Source organism: Oryctolagus cuniculus, chromosome 6 (genome assembly GCF_051225735.1).
Source record: "Oryctolagus cuniculus isolate XC-2025 breed Fujian yellow rabbit chromosome 6, ASM5122573v1, whole genome shotgun sequence".
In the NCBI taxonomy this organism is placed as follows: domain Eukaryota; kingdom Metazoa; phylum Chordata; class Mammalia; order Lagomorpha; family Leporidae; genus Oryctolagus; species Oryctolagus cuniculus.
In genome coordinates this window covers 63,505,257-63,512,498 of record NC_142872.1, presented here as the reverse complement: position 1 = coordinate 63,512,498, position 7,242 = coordinate 63,505,257, and the positions used below count along the sequence as shown (strand labels likewise).

Sequence of the window (7,242 nt, the reverse complement as noted above, 5' to 3'; positions counted from 1 at the left end):
CGCAGGGGGCAGTCAGTCCCGGCGTCGCAGGGAGGTGGGCTCAGCACTGACAGAGATTCTTGTCATTAAAAAGTGAACTATATTCACCATGCAGTAGAAGTCATTCATTTTGGTGTCAAGTGTGGTGTGTCTTGACAGAAACGTGCAGGTGTACGACTGCTGTGACCATCAAGATCTACAACAGTGTTTTTTTTTTTTTTTTTAATTATTTATGTATTTATTTTTTTAACAGGCAGAGTGGACAGTGAGAGAGAGAGACAGAGAAAAAGGTCTTCCTTCTGCTGTTGGTTCACCCTCCAATGGCCACTGTGGCCGGTGCACTGCGCTGATCCGAAGGTAGGAGCCAGGTGCTTCTCCTGGTCTCCCATGGGGTGCAGGGCCCAAGCACTTGGGCCATCCTCCACTGCACTCCCTGGCCACAGCAGAGAGCTTGACTGGGGACAACCGGGGCAACCGGGACAGAATCTGGCACCCCGACCGGGACTAGAACTCGGTGTGCCGGTGCTGCTAGGTGGAGGATTAGCCTAGTGAGCCGCGGTGCCGGCCTAAGATCTACAACAGTGTTGTCACCACTCCCCCAAGATGTCTCTGAGCCAGCTCTTCCTCTGATGCTGGCCCCTGGAAGTGACCGCTCTGTTTTCTGCTCCTGGAGTTTTGCCCGTGCCAGTCTCATGGAAATCCCATGCAGCCTCTTGAGTCTGGAGCTTTTGCTGGGCATGGTGCCTTTAAGTTCCATCCGTGCGAGTCAGACGCTGGGCACTCTGCTGAGCGCCCTCCCCGTGAATGGTGAACCACAGTGGATCGATCCATTCCCCGGTGTGTGGACATTTGGATTGTGTGATTACAGAGAGAGCCCCTCAGAGCGTTTGTGTACAGGTTTTTGCTTGAATGTGAGTTTGCATTTCCCTTGAGGAAACGCATATATAAGGTACTTTCAAAAAGTCTGTGGAAAATAAAAAAGAAAGGCTTATTTTACAGCAAAGCAAACTCCATATGTAGTTTTTTTCATCAAATGCTTTTTCTGGGGCCAACGCTGTGATATAGCAGGTGAAGCCTCCCAAGGCAATGCTGGCATCCCATATGGGTGCCGGTTCGAGTCCTGGCTGCTCCACTTCCGATCCAGCTCCTTGCCAATGTGCCTGGGAAAGCAGTGGAGGATGGCCCAAGTCCTTGGGCCTCTGTACCCATGTGGGAGACCTGGAAGCAACTCCTGGCTTCTGGCTTTGGCTTGGCCTAGCTCTGGCCATTGTGGCCATTTGGGGAGTGAACCAGTGGATGGAAGACATCTCTCTCTCTCTCTCTCTCTCTCTCTCTCTTTCTCTCTCTGTGTATGTATCTCTGCCTCTGCCTCTCTGTAACTGCCTTTCAATAAATAAATAAATCTTTAAAAAGATGCTTTTCTGCGAACTTTTTGAAAGAACTCTCATATATATAGATTTCCAAATTTTTTGTATCAAAGTAAACATCTTTCAAGTTCATTTTCCATGAACTTTTGGAAATATCCCTGCAGAAGCTGGATTTCTGGGTCATATAAGTGTCTGTCTAGGGCTGGGCCAGGCTGAAGCCAGGAGCCAGGAGCTTCTTCTGGGTCTCCCATGTCTGTGCGGAGACCCAAGCACTTGGGCTGTCTTCATCTGCTTTCACAGGCCTTCAGCAGGGAGCTGTATCGGAACTGGGGCAGCCGGGACTCTAACTGGTGCCCATGTGGGATGCCAGCACTGCAGGCGGTAGCTTTGCCTGCTGAGCCGCAACGCTGGCCCCGGTATTCTTTTCTTAAAGACCATTCTAATAGGTGTGTAGTGCTAGCTTGTTGTGGTTTTAATTTGCATTTCTTAATGACTAATTATTTTGAACATCTTTTCATGTACATACTTACAGCTACCTGTTTGTCTTTCTTGGTGAAGTGTCTATTCAGTGTTTTTGCCCATTTATCTTTGTTGGGGGGTTGCTTTTCTTGTATTTTGAAGGTTCTTTTTGGGGTGAATAACCATTTTATCGAGACATAATGTGCGTACCATAGTTCACTCATTTAAAGTGAGCAGTTCGGTGATTTCTGTGTCATCATCACCACAGTCTGTCCAGAAACATCTCCATCACTTCGGCCCCTTTGGCTGTCGTCTTCCAGTTTGTCCCCTGCCCCTGGAAGCTCCTGTCCACCCCCTCTCCAAGCAGCTGCTCAGTTACTTCCTGCCTCTGTGGATCAGCCTGGTCTGGATGCTTCATGTCAAGAAAGAAAAATCTGTGGTCTTTTGTGACTTGAAGGTTCTTTACATCTTCTGGTTATCAATTTTTGTTTATTTATTTATTTATTTATTTATTTTTATTTTTTGACAGGCAGAGTGGACAGTGAGAGAGAGAGACAGAGAGAAAGGTCTTCCTTTGCCGTTGGTTCACCCTCCAATGGCCGCCGTGGCCAGCGCGCTGCGGCCGGCGCACCGCGCTGATCCGATGGCAGGAGCCAGGAGCCAGGTGCTTTTCCTGGTCTCCCATGGGGTGCAGGGCCCAAGCACCTGGGCCATCCTCCACTGCACTCCCTGGCCACAGCAGAGAGCTGGCCTGGAAGAGGGGCAACCGGGACAGAATCCGGCGCCCCGACCGGGACTAGAACCCGGTGTGCCGGCGCCTCTAGGCGGAGGATTAGCCTAGTGAGCCGCGGCGCCGGCCCTGGTTATCAATTTTTGAAAGTCAGAGGATTTGCAACTATGTTCATCCAAGTTTGTGGCCTTTGCTTCATTCTCTTCAGTGTCTTTTTAAAGATGTATTTACTTATTTGAATGGCAGAGAGTTAGAGAGAGAGGGAGAGACACGGAGAGAGGTCTTCTGTCCACTGGTTCACTTCCCAAATGACCTCAACTGCTGGAGCTGGGCCGATCTGAAGCCAGGAGCCAGGAGTTTCTTCTGGGTCTCCCATGGGGGTACAAGGGCCCAAGCACTTGGGCCACCCTCAGCTGTTTTCCCAGGCACATTAGCAGGCAGCTGGTTTGGAAGTAGAGCAGCCAGGACCTTAACTGGTGCTCATATGGTATGCCTGCTATGCCACAGCACCAGCCCCTATAATGTTTTTTGTAGGACAGAAATTCTTAATTTTGACAAAATCCAATTTATCAGCTTTTTTTATTGACTCATTCTTACAATATAATATCTAAGAAATAATTGTCTAATCCATGATCACAAAGATTTTCTTCTATGTTTTTCTTTTTCTGTTTTTTTTTTTTAAGATTTATTTATTTATTTGAAAGGGAGAGTGGCGCAGAGAGAGAGGCAATGGCAGAAAGAGAGAGAAAGAGAGCAAGCAAGCAATAGAAAGACCTTCTGTCTGCTAGTTCACTTCTCCAAATGGCCACAATAGGCAGAGTTGGACCAGGTCAAAGCCAGGAACCTGGAGCTCCATCTGGGCCTCCTATGTGGGTGGCAGAGGCCCAAGGATCTGGGCCATCTGCCGCTTCTTTCCCAGGCACATTAGCATGGATCTGGATCAAAAGTGGAACAGCTGGGACTCAAACTGGGATGTGGTGTCACAGGTGGTGGCTTAACCTGCTGTGCCACAATGCCAGCCCCCCTATGTTTTCTTTTAATGCTGTTGTATTTATTTATTTTTTTCTAAAGAGAGACCAGAACTCTGTTTTTCATGTGAAACGTCCAAATTTGGAAGATTAAACCAAAATATGTCCATAGGCTAGGAAAGGGCCATGAGCTCTTAGGTTTCATAATTGCTTGCAAAATTGCTTCTACTTGGCCATTTTTGATTTGTGAAAAAAAGTAATGTCATGTTTCCAGCTAATGTCCTTTGTAGGCTGTTAAATTATAGGCCATCAGTGAGTCACAGGTGTCGGCATGATGCAGTGGCACACGGGGCTCTGTTTTTGTTGTTGTTGTTGTTGTTTTTTTCTGGTCAAGTCTCTTGCATTTGCTAAGCTAGCCCTCTGATAGTCTTGCCCAGGAACCCTGCGGGCTCCGTGCGAATGACTGGATTGTCAGGCTCACAGGTCAGCTGGCTGTGCTCTTCAAAACAGAGGCCTCCCAATCACAAGCAGCTTAGGCGAACTTCACATTTGAAATACACAGATTCAGCTATTCAAACCTTGTAATACACAAGAGCCCTTGGGCGTTTTGCATGCCCACCTGTGACATTTTAGAGAGGGCCGGCACACTTGCTTAGGGCGGTTAACTCGGTCATCAGCAAGTTTGACCCTGGTTTGTCCTGTTGTTGTTGTTGTGCACAGAGTCCTGAAATCGCAAGCTCAAGCAGATTGTCAGCACTTCCAGCACTTCCAGCTCCTGTTCCCTGGTGACCTGAGATTTTCTGAATATTTGCAGCTTCGAAACATTGAGAAAGCTTTACCGTTTGAAACAGCGCTGCAGTGGCAACGTGACAGCCTCTGTCACCCGTCATGTCTAGTTTCCTGTGCTTTCTGAGCCATCAGAACCACCTCATTGTTCTCAGTGACTGACTGCTCAGAAGGCAGTGTTGAAGACTGGGTGGCAGAGCTCCCAGGACTCGTGTCACTTTGCTTCACTTGGTAGAAGAGGGCTACGTTTCCCAGAGTCCCTTGCCTTTGAACGGAGGCACATGGCAGGCTGCTGAGGGGGCCCGGGAGCTGACGGAAGAGGCTCTCCCTGCCCCTTCCGCAGGGTCTCTGTGTCGCCGTGGGAGTGGAGCACGGCGTCTTTCGAGAAGGATTCCCTGAACTGCTGCGGACATGAGAACAAACCCTCTGTGTGTTAGGCTGCGAGATGCTGGGGTTCATTTAAATACAGCAGATCCTGGTCTATGCCGAGGAACCCTGGATTCAACAGACAAGGTAACATTTCTAGTGAAATGTGGGTTGGAGCTCGTCTGTATTGGGTCTCATACGTTACTTACTGAAGAGTAATCTGTTCCGTTGCTGCACAAAATATCAAGCTCAGTGCTGGTGTTTGAAGTCCGTGTCTTCCAGGAGGGGAACTCAAAGGCCACGGAGGGCAAGGGGATCATCCAAGATCACCCAGCGGAGGCTCGCCAGCATCCAGCCGAGGGACATGTGCCCTCTCCTGTGGGATGGCGGTTGTGTTGTCCCTCCCTCCTACTCCCATCTCATGTTGCACGTGGACTCATCCGCATCCCAGCTCCAGACTATTGCCCAGAGCTCAGACCTCAGTGGTTAGTTTGCCAGTGGACATTTAGCCCAGTCTGGACCAATCACAGCTAACCTCAGGTTTAAGCAGCATTGCTGGAAAAATGTCACTCTCCATGGGATGTTGAATCAGTAGGGTGTAAGTCTCCAGCTGCCAGGGGCTGTCTTAGTACAGCTAGGTTGAGAAGGAAGCTAACAAAGGGGACAACACAGCTAGAGATGGAAGGAGACAGGTGATGCTGTCTGAGCACCTTGATCCAGCCAGGTCTGAAGTCTGAGCTTTTTAGTAAGTTTCTTTTTTTGTTTGTTTATGCCAGTTTTGATTGAGTTTCTGTTCACTTGCACCTGAGATTACCCTGATGGTTTTGTTCATCAGGAGACAGCTGTTACTGTGTTTTTCTGTGTTACTGAAAAGGAGGTGGAGGCCTGGTCCACTGGTAGCCAGGTACTTCAAGTCCTGCAGGATTGAAGGTCCGGTGAGCTCCCTTTTGTCTTGGGAGCGCCCACCCAGGATCTTGTTCTTCACTGCGGCTTGCCCCTGCTGTAGTGCAGACACCCTCACCCCACGTTGCTCGAAGAGGAGCTGAGCATCCTATCTACCGCAGAGAAGTTGCTAAAACGTTGCTGACGGGGCCAGCACGGCGGTGCAGTGGGTTAAACCAGCATCCAATCTGAGCTCCGGTTTAAGACCTCGATGTTCTGCTTTCAATCCAGTTCCCTGCTAATGCTCCTGGGAAAGCAACAGAAGATGGCCCAAGTACTTGGGTCCCTGCACCCACACGGGACCCAGATGGCATTCCTAGCTCCTGACTTCAACATGGACCAGACCAGGCTGTTGCAGACATTTTGGGAGCGGACAAGTAGATGGAAGAACTCTCTCTCATTCTTTTAAATAAATAAATACATATGTAAATAAATCTTATGAAAACATGACTGAAATGAAACCAAAAAAGACTACCCCTACCAAAAATATGCTAAATGTGTGATGAGGCAGTTTACCAAAAAAAGCTACAAATGACACACACCTGAAAGATATTTAACTTCATGGATTGACAAAGACAAATCAGAGGGAAGCCATCTTTCACCCATAAGTTTGTCAAAGAGCTAAGGGTTTGCTTCTAGCCAGGCTGGGGAAATTGGCACTTGGATAGGTTGTTGGCAGCAGGAGGGTAAGACAGCACAGGCTTTTGTGAAAATCATTGGCAGGGTCTATCAAAATGCACATGCCAGGGCTGGTGCTGTGGCACAATGGTTTGGGCCACAGCCTGCAATGCCAGCATCCCATATGCATGCCTGTTTGAGTCCTGGCTGCTCCATTTTTAATCCAGCTCCCTGCTGATGTGCTTGGGAAAGCAGCAGAAAATGGCCCAACTCCTTGGGCCCCTGCACCCCTGTGGGAGATCTGGGTGAAGCTCCTGGCTCCTGACTTTGGCCTGGTCCAGCCTTGGCTGCTGTGGCCATTTGGGGAGTGAGCCAGCAGATGGAAGATCTCTCTCTGTAACTCTGCCTTTCAAATAAATAAAAATAAATCTTTAAAAAAAGTGCACATGGGGCTGGCGCTGTGGCGCAGTGGGTTAGAACCCTGGCCTGAAGCACCGGCATCCCATGTGGGCACCAGTTCTAGTCCCAGCTGCTCCTCTTCTGATCCAGCTCTCTGCTGTGGCCTGGGATAGCAGTAGAGGATGGCCCAAGTCCTTAGGCCCTTGCACCCAAGTGGGAGACCTGGAAGAAGCTCCTAGCTCCTGGCTTCAGATCAGTGGAGTTCTGGCCATTATGGCCATCTGGGGAGTGAACCAGTGGATGGAAGACCTCTCTCTCTCTCTCTCTCTCTCTCTCTCTACCTCTCTCTGTAATTCTGTTTTTCAAATAAATAAAAATAAATCTTTAAAAATAATGCACATGCCACTTGCCTTCCTGCTTGGAGTTCATCCTACAAAAAATTCCAACAAAAATACAAAGATACCAGTAAAAGACTGTTGAAGAGAGAATTATTTGTAATAGCAACAAGCAAACTAAAAGCCCAAATGTCCATTGCAAAGGGGACAGTCTACAGGAATCACTGTGCATCCTAAGCATGGAATAATTCAGCTGCTGGAGAGCCGAGCGAGGCCCGGATGTGCGGGGGTGG

General features: G+C 48.8%; 1 long non-coding RNA gene across 1 annotated transcript; it reads left to right on the top strand.

Moving 5' to 3' along the window:
* Window positions 1-228: 228 nt before the first annotated feature.
* On the top strand, window positions 229-7,008 carry LOC149126164 (uncharacterized). The gene is made up of 2 exons (XR_016235574.1): window positions 229-336; window positions 4,224-7,008. It is a non-coding gene; the product is annotated as an uncharacterized LOC149126164 (long non-coding RNA).
* The last annotated feature ends 234 nt before the right edge of the window (window positions 7,009-7,242 follow it).